This window comes from Lactuca sativa, chromosome 4 (assembly GCF_002870075.4).
Source record: "Lactuca sativa cultivar Salinas chromosome 4, Lsat_Salinas_v11, whole genome shotgun sequence".
NCBI classification, from domain to species: Eukaryota; Viridiplantae; Streptophyta; class Magnoliopsida; order Asterales; family Asteraceae; genus Lactuca; species Lactuca sativa.
This window is the reverse complement of record NC_056626.2, coordinates 59701500-59725155: the sequence shown is the minus strand read 5'-3', so window position 1 is coordinate 59725155 and position 23656 is coordinate 59701500.

Genomic DNA, 23656 nt, shown 5'->3' with positions numbered 1-23656 from the left:
TGTTTGCTTGCCAATAAGGCTTGAGTGATCTTGCACTTTTCAAGTCGATGAACATGTGGGTCAAGGATAATTATTGGAGGGGGTGGAGGAAGAGATGTGTGATTTCTAGTTCCACCTATGCACGAAGAAGGGAATGATCTTTCACCTTCTTCAACATGTGGAATATCATCTTCGAATGGAAAGCCTTTTCCAAAGGATTGAGGAAAGCCACATTTGTCAAAACTAGACATCTACAAAAGGGGAGAAATTCAAGTTAGTTTATTTAATCCTTAATATAACACCCAAATGAAATATTAAGGCTAGTACCCAAACACAATAATTCACAATTCGGAAGAGGGGTGTCGTAATCCAATTGTAAACTAATTGTCGGTAGGTAAATAACGATTTACCAATTCCACCACGAAAATGAAATTTTAAATGAATTAGGTTTTAAGTGAAATTCCTATATCCTTTGAGATTCATTGAACTTTTTAATGGCATGTTTAATCTCGATTATGCCCTTTAAATTTGTGACTGGGATACCGAAGATCACAAATAAGGTGTGATTAGCATGGTACTCTCGATGTCATTTATCACCTAATTAATATGTCGATTAACCACACACACTCCATTGATCTATGATAACCTACGAGCTACCCATTGCCATCCTTCATTAGTCCCATATTAATATGCCGGTTAACCACACACGCTCCACTAACGACCAATAAGGTGCAATGTGCAATTTCATTGGTTAGCATCAAATTCACATTTTTCCTAAAGTAACTAAGATTGGGAATTTATAAAACATTTAGTTACTTTATATTTCATTATACTTTTAATGAGGATTTAAATGTCCTATCAAACCCGTTCGGCTAACGGCCATCCACTAGTCAACGGCGCGGTGGGTAAGAGTGGATAACAAGTGTCAATCATTTTACAAGTCACTTCCTTAAACACCCCTTATAGACCAGCTTCGTGAATGAGACCTAGTAACGGTAAGACTGACTTTTTACTTATACATATATATAATATGTTAGACCTTTAATTTTATATAGTATAAGGGTGTATTTTATATATTTAAAATATTAATGGTTTAATCTTTTAATAAATTAAATTTAAACCTATGTATAGATTTATTAATTGTCTTTTAATTAAAACACTTAATTAATTAATTAATAAAATTCATGAGGGCATATTTTTAAACTTTTTGAAACACTAGAGTTTTAGAATTTAATATTTCAAAATTTAAACTTTTTAATCAAATTTTAAATTCTAAATTTAAAATAATTAAAATAAACATATAATTTACCATTATCTAAATTTGACCTAATCCAATTTTATTTTGGAAGACAAATACAATTCAAACTTTACAATTAATTAGTTTATCATATAATCTAGTAATTATCTTAAATTTTGACCATTATCTTCCAATTAGATTAGGATATTCATTACCATATTAGAAAGATCGGATTTTTAATTAGTAAAACAACTTATGGTAACCATCCTTATCTAATTTAAGCTAAAATCCCAAAAATTTCCATCAGACCCGATTCCAGGTCGTGGTAGGCTATGTCACGTTGTGGAATCAGACATAACAAAAAATGAAAACTTTTTTTTCCAGCTTTGAAAACATTACAATTGCATCATATAACAGAAAAAGCATCCTAGGCTCTGATACCACTGATGGGTTTTGAGCACTACAACATTCCTATGGTGTACATGCAACCCTAATGCTTTGGATCTAAGTTTTTATCCAGTTATAGATGCAAATAATCATCCAAATCATAAACCCTATGACTAGCATACACAATTTCAAAATTGACATATAAATTAGGGTTTAGCCATTACCTCACTTGTTATATTGTAATAACAAGTACGATCCTTGCTTGATCTTGACTTCTCAAAGCCTAGTGCCCCAAGTGTTGCACCTCTAATAGAGTCACAAAAACCCAATGCAAAGGAAGACTTGGAGAGGTAAGGAAAACCGGACAGGGTTCTTCTTAGAATGATTAGAGCCGAAAATCCTAGTTAGAGGGTCTTTAAATAGTTGTAGCTGCTAGGTTTTTAGGTGTAAATCCTAATACCTTACTTAGGCACCAAGCAGCCCATGGACTCCCTCCTTAGAGCCCTTTGGACGAAATCTATAGAGCTTCCCCCTTAGGATTTCGTCCACTCCACTCTATGGAGTCCATCAGCCCAATTATGCAATTATCAATGATTTGCACATCAGTTCTTTTAATCCTAAAATTAACACTAGATCAATTTCTGATTAATTACTAATTAATAATATGATTTCCAAATAATATATTAATCTTATAATATATTAATAAAATCATTATGAATACTAATTTATTATTCATATAATAAATCATACTATCTATCCACTTGTCATCCTGTCAAGTTGCATGAGTGAAGGCAACCCAAAAGGACCATGTTCATAATCAAATCAAATACATACCAATTATAGTTATGGGCTTAGACACTTAATCCAACAGTTCCATCATTACGTGAAAAAGGGAATAAATTTTCATCTTGATTAGAATGTGGAAGACCATCTCCAAAAGATTGAGGAAAACCATTTTCATAAGAACAATGAAGACCATCATTGTATCGATTTGACATCTAAAATTGGGAGAAGAGAGAATTCAAGTTAGTTGATATTAATCCTTAATTATTAACCCATAAATTAAGTTAAGGCTATGATCCATATTTTCGATTCAAATTTTTAAGAGGGATGTTGTAATCAAATTCGAATCTATTTTAGGTATGTAAGACTTTTACCCATTTCAATCTTATGAAACCCCTAGATATTTTTGAGATTCATTGAATTTTATCAATGACATGTTTAATATCAAATTATGCTCTCACTTTTGTGATTGGGATGTCGAGGATCACAAACAAGATGTGAATAACCATGTAAACCCGCTCAGATACCCTAGATCAATTTATAATCTTCCATTGATGTATCGGTTAACCATACACGCTCCATCAACAATTATTTGTTACATCATTTCATCTTTATAGTCCCACATTAGTGTGTCGGTTAACCATACATGCTCGACTAACAACTCATAAAGAAATGATGTGTGTTTTCATGGATTAGCATACAATTTCAGATTTTCCTAAAGTAACTAGAGTGGGATTTGAAAGGTTTTATTACTTTATATCATTATACTTTTAACGATATTATGGCATATCAAACCCGTTCAGCTAACGACCCTCCACAACACAAGAGAGTGGTGGGTGAAAATGACACCTATTCAATGGTCATTTTATAAGCCGTATTCTTATACCCTCTTTATAGCATGGTTTTGTAAATGAGGCTTACTAGCGATTCGACTGACTGTGTCTTATACATATAGAACTTAAATTGTATGATATATATTAGGTGTATTTAAAAACATTTCAAAATATAAGGTTTATCTTTTAATTAACTTTTAATTAAATTAATTTAAATCATTTAGGGATTCAATAATTATTATCTATTAATGAATTAATAAAAAAATCAAATTCAATCCTAATCCAAAACCCTTCTAATTTTCGAAATAAGGTTTTGGGGTTATCCAGTTTTAATTATTCAAATTTTAAGGTTTTTAAAACAATAATTAAAGAAACTAGAAAACCCTAAGGGAACCCTAGCATTTTTTACAATAAGGGTTTAAAGTTAGGGTTTCAAGAAACCTTCGCCAAGTCGAAATTTTAAGGCTATAGGCTTTAATTTCTATAAAACCTAAATATGATCCATTCGCTATAATGCACAATCAATAGAAAATAACGTAGGTTGTGATACCACTGATGGATTTTATCCGATATAATTCTATGCATGAGGTGAAAAACTACTTAACTCTTAAGTTCACATGCAACCTATTTGGATCTATGTTCTCTTCATTGATAGCAATAATCTATGAATATCAAGAACCATAATGGTAACATATTATAATTGAAATATACATAGGATTAGGGTTAGATACCTCTTGATTATTGTAGTAAATAATCACACTGATATCCTTTTGAAAAACCTTATAAAGTAAGCACCAAAAGTTTAGTGTCTCTAATGGTTTGTACCCAAAACCTTACAACCCTAGAATGAAGAAGATAGAGAAAAAGGAGTAAGAAATTTCGTTCCTAATCTTGTAGGTAAAGGTATGAACAAAAATAATGAGATAAGGGGTCCTATATTTAGTTTATGTAACTTGTAGGTGAAGCTAGATTTGAATTCATTAAATAATAGATTTAATTCCAATTCAAATCATTTCCTTATCTGCATCCATGATGCTTCCAGAATCCCTAAGAACCCCTCCAAAACCATCCATGTCATCGAGGGTTCTAGAATTCTTCTTTTGTTCAACTATTAAAGAATTATAATCCACCCATTGCATTTTTAATTACTTCTAGTTAATCCCAACTTAATTTTAGATAAATTATGATTAATAATTAATTAATTCAAAGTGATTTCTTATTAATTTATTAAAAATATAAATTAGCAAATCAATTATTTAACTATTGATCTCATGTTAATTTATTAATCACATAACAAATTAACATATCAATTATCTATTCCCATTTAATATACTAATCACATAATATACTAAAAAATCATCTCTCTCTCTCTCTCTCTTTCTCTCCTAATATCATTTATTTCTAGCTATTTTTGGTTATGAAAAAAATCACTTTTCTTCTATTTGCAAGTTTATAACAATTTAGTTATGAGCTTAGACATCTTAATCCAACTATTATTATGTTCAAATTCCTAGTTCAACCAATTTATGTACAATCATGTAATGTTTAAACACAAGTTGACACAAAATTGATATATAGATAAATTTGGATCTACATGATAAATCTAAGAGTTACCTATCTGGGATCAAGACAAGATAACTAATCACAAATTATGGATTAATTATGCTCTCTAACACAATCAAAGTTACTAACTTATATCACCTAACTCTAGGATTTGTTCATCACTAGATCCAACAATTCAACGTTCATAAATGACTATATAAAAAATTTATGCAAATGGAGTGATCATCAACTACACAAAACTTGTAGAAAAGGCAACTTAAGCTAGAACTTTAAGATGCAATGAATATGATTTATCAACACTAGTTAAACCAACATTAAAACTTCATAAATTTGAAATCAACACATAGTCAAAGGATTCATCATCACCAAATGAAAATTAGTGTTTTTTTTCCAATGATTAATTCCGAAACAAGCATAAAATCAAAGCTAACTAAACTAGAAATATTAGAAACTAGCAAACTGAATGATTGAATGTTGTTTTCTTCTTCGAATTGCGAAGCTTAAATTCCAAAACAAACTGATCTTCCATGGTATTTTTGAGGGTTTTTGTCGTAACCCTTTCAACAGAACTCCCCTCATTCGATCTAATATTCAATATATATATAGCTTCCAAAATATTGGTCATCACATCATGACCGTATAGATGCCACGACGTGAAAATAGTGTATATCCCGTATGCGCCAAGGAAACTGTGCAATGCCATATATGAATCTTTACTTGACATGTGGTCACGTCATGACCAAGAGATGGTTACATCGTAAAACTTTTCTTTACGCATGAATCAAGAATCTTCTAAATTCCACATAATGGCATTATGTTGTCCACGTCACGGGAAGTGCGTAATGCTCAATTTCTTCTTCTTTAAGCTCCTTGTTTGAACTTCAGTCCTCCAAGTCTCCAACTTTCATCAATTTTAGCTCCTTTTCCTTGAGAATGTCCTTTTTCGGATGCAAAATAGAATTTGACATTATAAGTACCAAATATCTTTGCATTTTACCAAAATACAGATTAAATGTATTAAAATAATGCATAAATAATTGTATAAATATGGAAATATCAATGGTAAATTGGATCCACACGATAGAGCTTACGTAACGCAACTTAGTTTGCGTTGTCTGTTCTGCTCTGTTGCGACGTATCTAGAGGGATACGTAATTTCTTCCACACTAGACCCTGTAATTTGAGATACGAATACGCCCCTGTGTACCATCCCACAGAAACTACGACTCCTGTTGCTCCCCTATCTCCGATCAGTCTCCTCTGGGGGCACACTCTCCTCCCTGGACCAATTCGTAAAATCCTACAATTGCATGGTCTTCCATTCGTCCGCAGTAGCTAACTAAACAGTCAAACTCCACAAATCCTTCGTCATGTGGGATAATAAGCTTATAGCGAATTGAACTCTCGCCTACTTAGGGAAAAACCCAGTACATAAGGCAGTATCCATCTCCTCTATCCATCACACACTAAGAATCGGATCCCTCATTCCCACGATCACGGGAGGCTGACACATAGGCCATTCACTATAACTGATATATATATATATACACTACAAATAAAATGTCATTTAATGGCATACATTTATAATGGCATATATTTGATGTGCCACTATATCATGTTTCTAGTGACACATTTTTATGTGCCACTATAAAAATTAATAAATTTAGTGACACTTAACATTTTATGTCACTGACATTTATAATTATTAGTGGCATAATGGTTTAATATGCCATTAAAAGTTATATTTTGTTATATTGTATAAATATACAACTGTTATAATAAGAAAATTAAATTACAGAACTAGTCCCTAATGTTTCAAAAAATTACAACTTTGGTCAGTTTTCCATCATTGCCTATTAATTTGATTCCTAATTTATATAAGGTTAATTTCTACAAACATTGTTCGTATATGGTTTATCCTGTTATATCCTTACATGGTTTGATGTGCTAATCACATTAAGGTATTTTGGTATTTTCTTACCCCCCCCCTTATAAATTGATAGTTTTACCCTTGTTCTCTAGTTTACATTTTACCCCTCCCATTTTTAAAACCCTTACCAAGTAACGATCCAAAACAATCAGATTTTTAGCACGCCATCGCTCTGCTCCACCGCCACCATCGTCCCTACTGTATCGGCGTCATCGCTGCCTACTCCAACGTCTTCGTGTCATTCGTCCAATGTCGTCGTCGCATTCATTCACCATCTCTAGTCTTGACTTCAATTTGGTAATATGGATAATGATTAAGAATTTTCCAGATCTTGTATATTGAGTTTAGTTTTCATCTTCTAATGCTAGATTCAAATTCTCCCAACATACACATGTAATACTCGGATATACGATCCATTGATATGACCCTAAGGATTTCGGTTAGATTCTCACTAGAGGCAAGCACATGTATGTCAAAATCGGGAGACCTTGTGCCCTAAATTAGTTTCATGTTTACGACTTAGGAGTCGAATCATATGATTTAATGCAAAACAAATAACTAAATTGTTTCTTTTTTCAGACACCGACAACCAATTCAGGGTGAACTCTGTTAGAGACAATTATGTAGATCGAACCACCATGTTTGTTTCTTCTGCCTACCGGGTGCTCGTCATAATGTCTGATTGCTCTTTGTCAAACAGTATTATTGATTTTGCTCCTCATCTTCACATGTGTTTTAATGTAAGTTTTACTTATGAACTTAAATAAAGCTATATTTGTAAATCAGAAACCACGAATCTTCAATTTGATTGGATCCAACACTATGATCACCTATTTGTTAAAGACAATAAACATGAATTCGGGTAGTTTTTTGCATGTCGGGCAGTTCTCGATGAAGAATATTGGACAACAACATGTCTTAGGGGGTGTTTGGCTTAGCTTTTCACAGCCAAAAGTCCTTTTTGGAAAAGAAAAAAAAACAAAAGATGTTTGGCAAACTAGTTTTAAAAGCTATTTTTGAAGTTTTTACATAAGGAAAATGAACTTTTTGAAAAAGTCAGGAAATCCTGACTTTTTGTAACATTTCCAAAAAGGACTTTTGGGGTTTGAAAAGCTAAGCCAAACACCCCCCTTAGGGCAGAAACCCACTTGGAAGATAGGAAATATTTGCTGATACCTACCGGCTACAGAAGGAAATTTACAGAGCAGGTAACATCTTGATTACTTTTTTGCCCTCGATTATAAATATTTACAATATTCATTCACATTTATTTCCACTTGATCGGGAGGTTAACACGCTAAAATGACTATGTGAAAGTAAACAGGGACAAAAAAAGTGCATACATTGTCACTGTATATAATCTTTCATTTAATTTTGCTTTCTATTTTATTATTTATTTAGCTTATTATTCCTTACAATATTAGGTGAAGAAAGAACATGGGAATGAGAGACAAACTGTATTGAAAAGTGTAGTTGGAACCCTTGATGTCAGCATCCGACCCTTCTTGCATAGAGAGACCCTTTTAGGGTTAATTTGGTAAAATACCATTTTGATTGACAACACGAATTCCAACTAACTGACCAACTTTCACATGTTTATATCTTTCTCCTCAGCCCTGATGCAACCTACACCATCTCAATTGATAATGTAGAGAAACAAACAGGTAATTGACTTTCTTCAACATTAAGTCCCCCTAATTTTTAATAGTAACTCATTTTTGAATTAATTTATAGCCTGAAGATTGGGATGTTAGTCTTTTTTCTGGTTTATTCTTTATATTAAATATTTTCTAATTCTCATTATTCATATTTCTTTATTTTTTTTTGGCTGAAAAGGCGGCATTTCAAGAGCTAGAAAAGATAAAGGAGGAAGAGGTATCAAATCTTTCTGTTTAGTGTTTCTTACTTTCATATAATTGTGTATTACAGAGTCATACTTTCATTTATTATTACAACATTATATTTTAAAAAATCCACAAAATTATAGATTGTTAATTTAAAGTAAAATGTCTTAATAAGAAAAAGAATGAAAGTACCATACATTAACTCTTTATTTTTTGTCCCCCTTTTAGGAATCAAAGGATGATCTAGCTGATTCTGATATATAGCTTTCTTTGACAACTTTTATTATTATTATTATGATTATTAAATTTAATTTTGGATTTTAAATTTGTTAAATGTTATGTTTTTTTTTCCAGGTTTGTAATGATGATGTTGAACCAGAAGATGAGGAAGAGGCTGATTAAAACAATGTTAAGGTAATTTTGAAGAAATAGCATTATGCTTTTATTCATTTGTTTATTATAGCAATTATAGCCCCTTTTGAGAGGGCAATATTGTAATAAATAAATGAAAGTATATTGCTATTTATTGCATATGTTCTTTTTGTCTAAACACCACCAATTCTCATTCTTCTTTTTGTATTTATGTATGCATGATGAGTTATAGAGAAGGCTTTTTTCAGCGGTTAGAGTTTAAGATTTTTTTTTTTCAATTTTAATTTTAAGTTGAGTTTCTAGGGCTTTTTTAATAAAGATTATAAAAAATATGATATATACTGGAGATAACATTTTTTTAACCCTGAATTGAGAATTCCATTGGTCTTTTTATTGAAAAGTGTTGTGGTGGATTGGAATTGGAATTGAATGGAATTTGATGTGCTATGTAATAATATGTTGTATTAATTTTCTTATTTAGCTTTTAATATGTTATAACTTGAAGTTGAGGTCCCTAAAGTTATAGTTTGTTTGCAGGAAGAAGTTTCTAACCTTCAACAACAATTATATGACAAGATCATGAAAGAAAGAATATTGAGCAAGTTATTTGAAGAATAACAGTTATAAATAATATGCGGGTTTTTGTAGAAAGCACAAGCATCTAATGCATTATAAAAAATGAAACTTTTTACTCGATTTTTTGACAAATAATTTATCAAAATTGTAATTAGTTTGCATATTATTGTTTGTTAGTTAACTTTTGTTTCAAATAATGATATTGGTATGTTTATGATCTTAATTATATTTTTATTATTTCAATGAAATTAAAAAAGTAATTGGACCTAATTTCTGGATATTTTTTTTGCTAGAGCATGTGCCCTTAAAAGTAGGAAAATGACTTTTATTTTAACAAATGTATTAATGACATAAAAAAGTGCCACTAAAACTAAAAACGTTATAGTGGCATAACCGAAAGTGCCACTAAAACCCACAGCGACACAACAAAAAAGTGTCACTAAAGACTTTTAGTGGGAGCGCTTTTAGTGACATTTTATTTTTGTGCCGTAGATTACAAAGTAAGTTTTTAGTGACACTTTTTTGGTATTTAGTGGCACTTTTTTGTGCCACTAAATGTCATTTTATTTGTAGTGATATATATATATATATATATATATATATATATATATATATATATATATATATATATATATATATATATATATATATATATATATATATATATATATATATATATATATATATATATATATCATTCGATTTCTTGACCTTACAGTCGACTGCAAACATCTCATCAAACAAATTTTTCATACCCTCTTAGAACCTCGCAACTAATATCAGTATTACTTTGAACAGGGCCCGCGTGACTTCCGAAACAATCAACTCAGGCAGGTCTGAATCACTTGGACCTGATCTTCCCTAGCCACTCGGGCCTTCCCGAGAACCCGGATTACTCCATCCCTACCTAGACATCACCATATTGCAGATGTAAACCGGAACATTCACAATGAATACATAGCGGTATCCCAGAATATCTTCCTATTGGAGGTTTCCTAGAAGCTTCATGACCATTCCTGATCCATGTATGTATCTTGTGCTTCCGGTAGTACGGACCTATACTACCTTCCACACCTAGGTCTAGCAATTCGAGACATGAATAAACGAGTTCGTGAGAGACACGACACGACACAAATACACGACACATGTACATATTAAAAAAAGGAGTCAAAACATATTTCTCTGTGTATATTCGTTTCGTGTCGAATTTGTGTTTGGTACAACACGATTATAATTAATTTATCTCAAAAGACATATAATCAAGTAAATCACAATATGTAAATTCAGTTTGAACATAAGACTTAGTTTATAGACGTCGCCATTTGTACATCATTAGGATACTCGATAAACAGTATAGTGTAACCCTTTAAGACTTCAGTAACTTTAGAATCCTATTTTATTATGGCAACTTTAGAATCCTATTTTATTATGGCAATTAATCAAGATATCTCAGATATCTCATAACCTACAATACTGTTATAGCTATATCAAATTAACATTAATGTACAATATAATTGTTGATAAATATATATTAGACTATCTTTATGAATCGAAAATTCTATATTTAGATAAAAGAAGGGTTTAAAGCCAAAGCTCATATCTTATTACATATTTTTCATGAAATATAAAACCATACGTTAACGAATGTCTATCTCAATCTATATCTGATAAAAGACGGACATGTCTATGTCAACATCTGATAAATTATGTATTTACAACGTGGGATAACAGTAACATTTTAACCTAATATAGAAACAAATTATGCTTAAAAGAATTAATAAACAAAAAGGGCTTGTTTTTTTTGTTGTTTGTAGGAACAAATTTGTTTGAAAAAGAAGGCAATCCTTATCAAGTTTCTAAACAAAACTGAGTCATCTGAATTTGCGTTTTTAATAGAAATTTTTTTTGAGTTTATGATTGATCGACAACGATTTTGTTCTTGCTTATATTTTATAAATTAATGATAGCCATATGTTAGTTTCGTTTTGTTGTTTTTGTGAATTAAGTATCTTCTTTCTTTTAAATTTCGTGATGGGATCATATAGATTAGATGAAACCAAAACAATTTGTTTGTAATTGTTCAATGTTCGTTAGTGATTACCTATAATATATATTCCCATTTATAATATGAATTAGAAAAAAAAAATACTAAATTTGTTTAGTAAATTCAAACGTAGTTCTATTTGATTAATACAGACATTTACATGTACAACATATATCTGGTATGTATATATGTATGTATATATCCGATATTATCAAAAGATTAATGAGATTTTTTTTGGAATCTGATGCATATAACTTTTGGGTTTCTTTATTGTTGGACAAAAATATCAAATTAAATTAATAAGGTTGTTATGGGTATCTAATCCCATGTTAGATTTACCAGAAAAATCCAATAATTATGATCATTTTCATAAATTTGTTTTTGGATTTTGGTGCATTGTCTCTTTTGTTAAATTATAACTTGTCTCGATGCACTTGTTTCACTGTTTTTTCGGTTGGTTTTGTTACCCAAGCAAAATAAATTTGAATGATCTCTTAAAAATGGGGGACAAAAGTTGTGACAAAAATTTCATTTTCTTTGAAAAAGTTTAAACTTGTACACATAGATAAGGGTAAACAATTGGTTTGTACGAAGATACTATTAAATTTAGAGAAAATCACTAAAGGGTTATCTATAGGTATTTTCTTACGTTTTCAAACTTTTGATTAAAAAAAAAGGAAACCTTTCTTATTTATTTATTTGCTACAAGGGGTCGTAAATGCAAGAAGCTTTTGTAATTATTTCAAACACAGACTGATCAAAATAAAAACAGGGAAATTGAATAATCTAAATAAAAGGGTATTTTAATAATAATAACCACCTTACATTTAAAAGAAAAAAAAACGACTACTTTGGAATATCGAATTCCAGAATAGTTACATTCATTCCGAAGTTGGGTTGGTTGGTAGCTATCTGGTTCGGAATCTAACAATCAGTTGTTCCATACTAACAAAATGGATTCCGAATGTATTTCGGAGTACGGTATTCCGAAGTTTTTATATTAATTTTGGAGTTGCTGGTGGTTGGTAGGTATCGGGTCCGGAATCTGGCACCCATACGTTCCGGACTGGAAAATTGTATTCTGGAATGCATGGCTATTTCAGAGTAATAAAAATAGGGTATTTTTGCTCTTTGTTCATCCACACGCTACGTACATATTTTTTTTATAGCTCAAAGCAAAAAAGATAGTATTACTTACTATGTTGAGAATGTTATCGAAAGGAGGATCAACAAATCCTTTAGTTTTTTGGTATACCATATTGACCAACACAGATATAAAATGACTGACCAAATAAAAAATGGTATAGTCAACTTGGAATCTTGTTGTTGCATAAAGTGGTGAGTCTAGAACACAGACTCATATGGTTCACTATTTAAATTAAACCGATAATATGAAAGAGTAAAAAATTATTATTAGTGGGTCGGATCGGTAGTGAACGACCATGATGACTTAAAGTTTTTTTTTGCTCCTTAATTCTTCGTTCATGCATAATGCTGAGGACCGACACTTGAACGATGAATCAATATTCACAATTGTCTTTTTTTTGTAGGGATAATGTCACTGTAGCACATGGAACTTTTAACATTTGGCTAATTTGGTCCTTAAAGTTTTTTTGGTACATTAGACCATTAAACTCGTAACTGACCTTTTAATTACACAATTTTAGCAACTTTTAGAAGGTTTCCCGGTTATACGATGCATTTTGTCAATTAATATATATTTTTTGTCTAATCCGATGCCACGTGAGATATGCCACGTCAATTAATGAAATACGACGCTTAAAGCCTTTCGTCTTTAGCTATCGAACTTCACTAGTCTTCTTCTTCATTATTGAGCTGTAAAAGAAACTGATTTATGGTTTGTGAAGCATTCCTGTGATCGAGCTGAAAGAAACAAAGAACTCGCAGCAATGGCACAATCGGAACCTAATGGACTGTTTGCGATGGTGGAACTCAACTACCAAGGGGTATTTAATCGAAATCCTTTCTCTTACACTGGTGGTGTTAAAACCATCTTTAATGATGTTGACTTTTCTTCTATGACTTATTCTGAGTTTGTGACCTTCTGCGAACGTTTCATGCATGAAGAGTGTAAAAAGTTTTACTACTGTGAACTAGACATGTCCTTCATGGAAGGGCTTAATACCATTTCAGATGATGTGGAATATTCTGCTTTTATTTTTGATGCTTATGGAATAGATGGTGTAATTTCGGTTTATGTGGATCATATTGGGGTTGGTGTTGATGGGTGGCATGATGATGAAGATAATGATGATGATGAACATGAGTCTTGTATTGATGGTGAAAATGAAGACAACATAGATGAACTTAGAAATGTTGCCTTTGAATTTAATGAGGATGTAGTGCATATGAATAGGACATCAAATGATCCTTTCTTGAGTAAGCTATGTGTTGATGATGAGGATGCAAACAACATTGTAGATGATGACAATGGGAGAGAAGTTGAAGTTAACATACAAGCTCATTCCATATTTAATGAGCTATTACACTGGAAAAAACAAAAACCAATTCTAGGGATGAGATTTAAGGGTCTAGGGCAAGTAAAATCAATGTTGTGTAACTATGCTGTAGCTAATGGATATCAATTGTGTTTTGAAAAAAATGATAGGACAAGACTTTTGGTGAGGTGTAGCAAAGGTGCTTGCACATTTAGATTATGGGCTTCCTGGATGAGTGATGAAGAGAGTTTCCAAATCAAGTCACTAAAAGCTGATCCTAATTGTGCTAGGAACTTCAAGTTTGGATCATTGGTGACATATGCATGGATTGGGAGTCACTATACCAAAGAGATTGTAGAAAGTCAGAAAATAAGTTTAAGGAAGCTTAGGTTAAAGGTAATGGCCAATTTTGGTATCCAAGTTAGTATGGGGCAATGTAGAAGAGCAAAGAAGTATGCACTGAAACTTGTTGAAGGAATCCTTGTTGAACATTATGGTAAGCTATGGTCATATGGTCATGAGATTTTAAGGACAAATCTTGGGTCAACTGTGAAACTAGATATGGAGGATGGGCCAGATGGAAAGAAATATTTTAGCAAGTTCTATTGTTGTTTTCATGGAGTTAAACAAGGTTGGATTGAAGGGTGTAGAAGGGTAATTGGTCTAGATGGATGTTTTCTTAAAGGTGTTTGTAAGGGAGAATTGCTTTGTGCTATTGGGAGGGATGCAAATGACAAGATATATCCTATTGCTTGGGCAATGGTTAATGTGGAGAACAAGCAGAATTGGAAGTAGTTTCTAGAGCTTCTCATTGATGATCTACACTTGAATTTAGGCAATGGTTTCAGTTTAATGTCAGACCAACATAAGGTTAGTATTTTACATAGTAATGCATTTATGTTAATTTTAGACTATCTGAATTTAACCTTTTTACTAATACAGGGTTTGATAGAAGCTGTTAAAGAGTTGCTACCATATGTAGAGCACAGGCAGTGTGCTAGACATATTTGCCAGAATTTGCAGAAGAGATTTACTAGTGCCATATATCATACCTTGTTTTGGAGAGCATCTAAAGCCACAACTGAGCATGCTTTTAAAGTTGTGATGAAAGAAATTGAGACATTGAACCCAGAAGCCCATCAATATCTCATGGAGAAAGATCCTAAAACATGGTCTAGAGCTTTTTTTCAAACTGGAAGGTGTTGTGATGCAGTTGAAAATGGGTTCTCAAAAAATTTTAATGCTATAATAGTAGATGCTAGGAAGAAGCCCATAATAACCATGTTAGAGGAGATAAGATTATACATGATGGACAGAATCTACAACATGAAATTAAAGGGACAACAATGGGGAAATCATATTTGTCCAGAGATAAGGGATAAGGTGAATTTGCTTAAAAAAGCTCAAAGGCATTATCAGGTACTACCAAGTGGATTAAACCAGTTTAAGGTAAGGGGAGCAATAGATGCATATGAGGTGGACTTAGAAAGAAAAACATGCTCATGTAGGTTGTGGCAATTGAATAGATATGGATGTGCTCATTCTGTAGCTAGCATATCCTTTCTTAATAGGGATGTAGAAGCCTATGTAGACAACATGTTTAGCACAACCACATTTAGAAAGGCATATAATTACAGAATTGCTCCCATGAATAGCAGTGACATGTGGCCAGAGACAAACTATACTCCACCATTGCCTCCTATTAATAGAAGGATGCCTGGTAGGCCAACTACTAAGAGGAAGAAATCCACTACAGAGAATGCAGGAACACACAAGGTTTCTAAGGCTGGAAACAAAATCAGATGTAGTATTTGCAAGGAGATAGGTCACAACAAGGCCACTTGTCCACAGAGAAGGCCCCAAAAGTTAAATGTGAAGAAACAGAAGAAACAAAAAGTATGTGTGAAGCAAAATGCAGGACAGGTAAAACAATTTAAAATATAAGATTAATTAGATATAATTTGTTACTAACATAATTATATCATGCCATGTAGGGTAGTACAAGTGAACCACAACAACATGAAGAGGTTGAAATGACTCCAATTGAGATATATACTACTCAAAATGATATGCAAGTTGCTCCTACTGATGTTGAATCTAGTAGTGCAGGGGATTTTATTCAATATGTGCAATTCACTCCACCTAGAAGTTATGAAGGTGATGAGGGTGTTATGGGTGAGGAAGCTGATGTGGTTGAGGAAGCTGTTGTGGTTGAGCAAGTTGTTCAAGATGAGGAGGCTGAAGAGGTTGATCCTGTTATCCAAGTTGATAATGTAAATGTTCAGGAGGTTGATGAGGTTAATCCTAATGCCCAAGTGGATAATGGTAATGTTCAGGAGGTTGCTCCTGTTAACCAAGTCCAACAGGTTTGTGTTAGGCCAATTTTAGATATTTTGAAGAGGATAATGAGAAGAAAGTCAAAGAGAATACTAAAGATGAAATTAGGCAAAACAATTGGTGGTGTTGATGATCCAGGAAATTCGAAGGGAAAAGCTCTTGTAATTGATTAGTGTTTATTGTAATTTGTGTTTAAAGTTTATGTAATGGGATGATGATAAATTTGATTTTAAGTTTATGTAATAGGATGATGTTAATTTATATTTAAAGTTTATGTAATAGGATGTTGGTAATTTATATTTAAGTATGTGTGACATTAAAGGGTATTTTGGTCATTTAAGTATGTATGAAAGAAAAAGGGTAATCTGGTCATTTAAGTATTTATGACAGAAAAGGGTAATTTGGTCATTTATTTATTGATGACAAATAAGGGTATGTAGGTAATTCATTTATGTATGCAAGAAAAGGGTAATTTGGTCATTTATTTATTGATGACAGATAAGGGTATGTAGGTAATTCATTTATGTATGCAAGAAAAAGGGTAATTTGGTCATTTAAGTATGTATGACAGAAAAGGGTAATTTGGTCATTCATTTATGTATGTAAGAAAAGGGTAATTTGGTCATTTAATTCTGTATGATAGAAAAGGGTATGTTGGTCATTTATTTATGTATGCAAGAAAAGGGTATGTTGGTCATTTATTTATGTGTGACATGAAGTATGAAAGTATGTTACCATTTTAAGTAAAATCATAACATTTGACTTTGAATATTTATGCATGGAAAAAATTGGAATAATGTGCATGCATGGGGATGTTTTATATGGCCCCGGATTTGGTTTTTTAATGGCTTCACAGGTCCCATTTTTTCAATATTAAAATGGTCCCCATACACATAGTGTACTTCCACATGGACCACTTCCTAATTAAATATATTTGTTGGGAATATAGACCATCCATATGTTTGATAAACATCATCTGATTATACAAAATGCCCTACAATTGGGACTTTGAATATTTTTTTACATTACTTATCATATGCCCTTTCATTAGGGACTTACCACCTTACAACATCAACACATTAAGGTTGATAACCCCAACTTATAACTAAAACCAACTTCAATACATACAAAATGCCCTTATGGAACTAACTTTCTAGTCTGCCTTTACAAAAAATACAAGGGATCCCAAAAAAACAAAAGCTTACCCTAACCAACCAAACTAACTACATTGACCCCCCTAACTTCAAAACACATAGGGTCAAGCAACCAACCAATAGGGCAACTATCATCCTGTACCTGCCTATTGCCTTCATTGCATCATGAACTTCTTTCTCAATCTTTGCCACCTTATACTGCTCCTGTGACAGCAGAAACTCCACTTCAGCAATCCTTCTCCTCAAATTGTTCATCTCAGACATTTCATCTTTGGCATCCAGTTTCTGCTTCAGAGAATATAGCAGGTTTTTGTAGTACCCGTCTGCCTGTTCTTCATCTTTCCATTCAAAGAAGCTACATTTCCTCAACCTAGTCTATAAAAAGACAATAAAATTAGGGTTTGACTGACACTCACAAATCAACTACCTTTAATGTACCAACGAAATGGGTTTTATTCACAGTGATCGTCAAGAAGGAAATAAAATTAGGGTTTTTAACAGATGAAACAAAATACAAATACACCATTGTCGTTTTTACAGATAGAAACAACACATCAAACCATAAAATACTAACTTATCAAAATCAAGAGAATCGGGACCTACCATACTGTTTTGACAATTCCAGAATCGCCTCCCAGGGTTTGTTATCTTCCAACAGGTTCGTTCTTTAGCTGGAACGACACAATCACAAACCTTTACCCCTTCTTGCGACTGAACATGAGTGACTTTTAGCTGATTCCTTGACGTCGATGAGCTCGAAGACATTCTTCTTCAGGATGGAAATAGTCGGGGAGGGAGAAGTCTTTGACTTTTCAGAGAAGGGTAAGTAAAGATTGAAAGGAGGTCCGAATAAGGGTTTCAATTAATAAGCATGTATCGACAACTGGACCACGTAAGCTTCTAGGACACATCAGCGTGCCACATAAGCATTATAACCGGGAAACCTTCTAAAATGGTGTAATTAAAAGGTCAGTTACGAGTTTAATGGTCTAATGTACCAAAAAAACTTTAAGGACCAAATTAGCCAAATGTTAAAAGTTCCATGTGCTACAGTGACATTATCCCTTTTTTGTATTATCTAATTTTAAGTTGTACTGAGTTATTTCTTAATAGGTAATATTCTAAGTGAACTAAATATTTGTGTTACTAGATATAAAAAATGGGCAAAAAATCTTGCTTTATCTCAATATTTTTGCCAAAAGCGGTTCACTCATAAAATTTAAGGTAGGTCACATATATTTTTTATATATTATTTGTTATAAAAGAAAAGAACTTAGGTGGGTCAAGTGACCCACCTTGGGCCTATATATATTCGCCACTGGTTGCACATGTGGGAAATGACAATTGTCTGGTATACCTTGTTTTCATGATATGACAATATTCAAGGAACTGAGATATCGACACTGCAGTACATGGATGTCATCGTACTTTAAAATGGAAACATATGATCAACATGTATAGTGGTTATGTTACCTATACTAGTTCCAGATGAATACAGTAACTGGATGAAGTCATGATTGTATTACCACCATTAATGGATAAATGAAAAGTCGGATGACCACAAAACCATAAGCATATCCCATCCCAAGGTGAAGGTCCGATTCAGAAAAAATGCATTCGTTTCGAGCGAATGAGTCACACAAGTAGAAACTAAGATGCTCAGTTTCACGCAGATTCAACAAAAACTTAATAATCAAGTAGGACTCAGTTAAGTGTCAAAAGTAAGGGTAACTCTAAAAGTATGTCTAATGTCAAAAATTTTGGATTGTGTGCCTAAGCCCATAACTATAATTGTTATAAACTTGAATTGATTGTAGCACATTGCTTTTGGTTGCCCTCAAACCTAGCAAATGGACATGATGACTTTTGGAGAGAGATGTTGATTTATTATTTGATTAATAAATTGAAATAAATAATTATTAATATATTACGAGAATAATATATTAATTATATATGATAATATTTAATTAACAATTAATCAAAAATTAATTGGAATTAATTTCAGGATTAATGAAATTAATTAAAAGTACAAGGTCTAAAGTGCAATTGTTCAATAGTTGAGCAAAAGGCTCTGGAACCTTCCACACATAGGGTGGACGGTTTCTAAAGGCATTTTATGGTTTCTGGAATTATCCTTAGAAGATAATTAGGAAGCTAAATAATTACCAATTCAAGATAATATTATTATATTGGTTTTGGGCTTATTTAGGTTTCCTACTTGCACTATATAAAGGCCCCTATGATTTTGATTTTCGGCACTCATTATTTCCCAAGGGTTGGCCGAAATTCTTCCCTCCTCCCATCGTCTTTCCGTAATCTCCTTCCTGATTGTGTTGGGTATGAACCGTTAGAGGCACGATGCTTGTGGTGCTTGCTTCCAAAAGATCAACAAGAGGATTTCTAGTTGTTTACTATAACAACTAAAAAGGTATGTAACCCTCAACCTTCTTCTTTAGTAATTTCAAAAATTACTTAGGGTTCCTAAGGTTCTCATTTTGATGTTCATAGTTATATAGGTTCAATAGTGAAAACATAGATCTTGTTTTAGGTTGCATGCACACTTAAGAGTTTTAAGTTTGTCTTGTTGTGCCTAAAACCCATCAAATACTAGCCAAGAGTATGATATTGCTTATCTAAGTAAGTCGTATTCATGTTTGTAAGTCATTATAATATTCTATAAATTCTTCTTCGATCAGATAAAATTGTTTTTGCTACATCGTGATAAAGAAATTGTTTAAAACATACACAAAAAAAAACATAACTCAAATTCTAGGATAATCTGCAGCATACATCCATGGTGAACTCTTAGTCCACCACAAAGCAGCACGCTCCTGCAAAGCAGGATGCAATAGCTCGTTAGGGAGATGATGTAACATCCTAAAGTTACTACTAAAAATTTTCATTTCCAAACCATCAAAACCATAAAATAATTTGTTCCAAAACCAATCACATTAAATGTATCCATCAAATATCAGAGTAACATAATAATAAACAATCCAGAAAGCTTTCAGAGGGATGTGGTGCAGTCAAGTCGAGCCCTTCCTTTTGGAACTGAAAGTACCTGAAAATGTTTAAACCACAAAATCGTAATCACACAGCTTAGTGAGTTCCCCAAAATACAACATACCATGCATAACATCGGGACCCGCCCCAACATACAAACGCTCCCGATCCAACATATAAACGGGCCCCGCCCAGTGTACAAATGGGCCCTGACCAACATACATGCAAGATTTATTGTATTAAGGTGTCTAAACCAATAACTAAATTGGTATATTCTTGTAATTAGAAGCGAAGTCCTTTTTGGGTTGCTTCATAACTAAAACTTGATTAGAATGACAAATAAAGAGAGAGGGTGATTATTATATGGTTAATAATCAAATTGGAAATTATGAGATGATTTGATAATATATTGTATGATTAATATATTAATTGGAAATAGATAGTTGATTTATTAACTTATTATATGATTAATAAACTAATATGAGATCATTAGTTAAACAATTGATTTGTTAATTTATAATGTTAGTAAATTAATAAAAAATCAATTTGAATTAATTAATTATTAATCAAAATTAATTTGGCGGTTAATTGGAATTAATTAAATTGCAAGGGGTGAATTGTAATTATTTAATAGTTGAAAAAAAGAAACAATTCTAGAACCATCAAAGGGGTGGAAAATTTTGGATGCTTCCTTGGGGTTTCTATAAGCCTCTTGGATGCATATAAGGAAAGGATTTGGACTGGGATTAAATCCATTAAAATCTTGTTTGGTCCCTAAGTTACCTAAACTATAAATAGGACCCCTTATGACCTTAATTGCGTTCATGCACTTCTCATACGCCTTAGGAACGAAATTTTCCTCTCCTCCTCTCTCGTCAATTATCTTCTAGTTATAGGGTTCGGGTCTGAGCCATTAGTGGCCTCATACTTTTGGTGCTAGCTTTCCAAGCTCTTTAATGGATTGATTGAAGTGATTTGTTTACTATAATAAATCAAAGTTATGTAACCCTAATTCGTGTGCTTTTTTATTATACTAGGCTATCAATTATGGTTTATGTTAATTTTGTTGTTCATATTATGTTGCATTCAAAGTGTGTGACATAGATCATTTACGTTGCATGTGCCCTTAAGTGTTAAGTGAAATTCCACAAGCACATAGTTCTTGTAACCTATAAAATCCATCAAGAGCCACAAACACAACTAGCATCCTACATAGTATAGTGAGAAGACTTACACCTCTCAAGCAGTTAGATATCCCAGATCTCAAATCCATGAGAACATGTGCTACAACCCACCTATCGAATCAAACAAAGTCCCACCTATAGTAAAACTAGCAATTTGACAAAAAGTCAACCCAAGTCAACAAATCAACGATCAACGTCAAAGTTAACGGTCAGCATCACCATCGGTAACTCCCACGTCGTGATCATCCCATGTTCAAGTCGTAAGAAACCCATTCGCCCCGATCTCAAACACGGTCATGATTCAACTCACCCAAATCAGTCTCCATCCAGGCTACCGTTACATCATGATGGACAATTCATCATGTCGTGACACAATATTTCCAATATAACTGTGAAATCCTTAATCGTCATGTCATGACAAGGAGGTTGTCACGTCGTGAACTGGGGTTTCTCAGCTTAATGGATTTAGCTCTTAATCCATTAGGTTGCCCATCCATTCTTTCTAGAAGACTTCCTAACGTCCAATACCACCTGAAGATCGATACTTTTCACCAATGCATGCCCATTGTGAGTCTAAAGCTCAAACAAGCTCAAAAATGGAGAAACAACACCAAGAATCTCATGCATGGGTCCAATACACTGGAAAACTTCATATCCAAAACATAAAATACTCAAAGGACCTCAAGGAACCATAAATTTGCTAAATTTATGGAATCTTACCATTCCAACTAGCTCATACTTGAATAAAATGGGACAAAACCTTAGATCTAGCAACCTAAAACCGTAAAATTTGGATCGTGAACACTTACAAAGGTCTTGAGATGCCCAAAAGAATTCCCAAAGCTTGTCAAGATGCATACAACACTACCAAATCCTTTTTCTTCCTTCACAAGCAACCAAAAGTACTAGGATGAGCTCAAAAACATGTAGGAGATAGAGATTAGGGTTTCTTCAAAAGGATTTAGGAGGTGATGGAAGCTAGGGTGAAGGAAACCCTAGAACCTCACTTCCTTTAAATAAGGTCCAAGTCCGAAAATTAGGGTTTTCCTTTGATCAGGTGTCACTTCGTGACCATCATGGTCTCACAACATGACACTTAAATGAGACTCCCATCTCTTGCGGCCATATCACAATGTGACAATGCTTCCCTCACGTCGTGACCCACCCAAAACTCATGTTTTACTTAAAATTTCATACCTCGAGGATCTGGATATTGTAAACACTACATACAATAATAGATAAAGGTTAATGTTATGTTATTTTCTCATATAAACCTATAGATCATAAGGTTAATTAAGATACATACACTTCTAACATCAAGAATACATTCGTAATCATCAACGTGTAAACGCCTCATCCTAGGGTATGCAACTGAATGAGGGATAACACCCAGGATAGGGGAACATCTATACTACTGTTGGGAAATGTCTCAATGATCCAAATCTACAAAACTAGTATGCGAAACAACTAACCAGCATAATAATGTTATCATACTTGTTGCTTAAAATGTATTACGAAACATAATGGACATACCTTAAGTGCATAGATAAATCTGTGTATAATATATGTAGGTTTGCTACTGACTCTTGGTTTGTTGGGGTTTGAATGCTCCTCAATCTTCGCAAAAAAATTACATAACCGTTTCTAAGTAAAATCCCATATCACACTACTCCACAGGTACCATGTCAACAATTGCACTTAATTAGTATATGCATCATTTGCTATAATATAAGTAAGTATATACCTTTTTAACTCTTCTAAATTAGAGACAAGTGCAAGAATTTCCTCAGTAATTGGTTGTCGAGGGTATTTCCCAAAAAATATATGATCTAGAATACACAACAGGGAGACTTTCATAGTGCCTGCATCATCTAATTGATGAAGTAAGTTAATGAACACATGCATAACATCGTCCAGTCTCACTGAACGCGAAGGCGGCAGAAATAGAAATACACGTTCTCTGAATTGCAT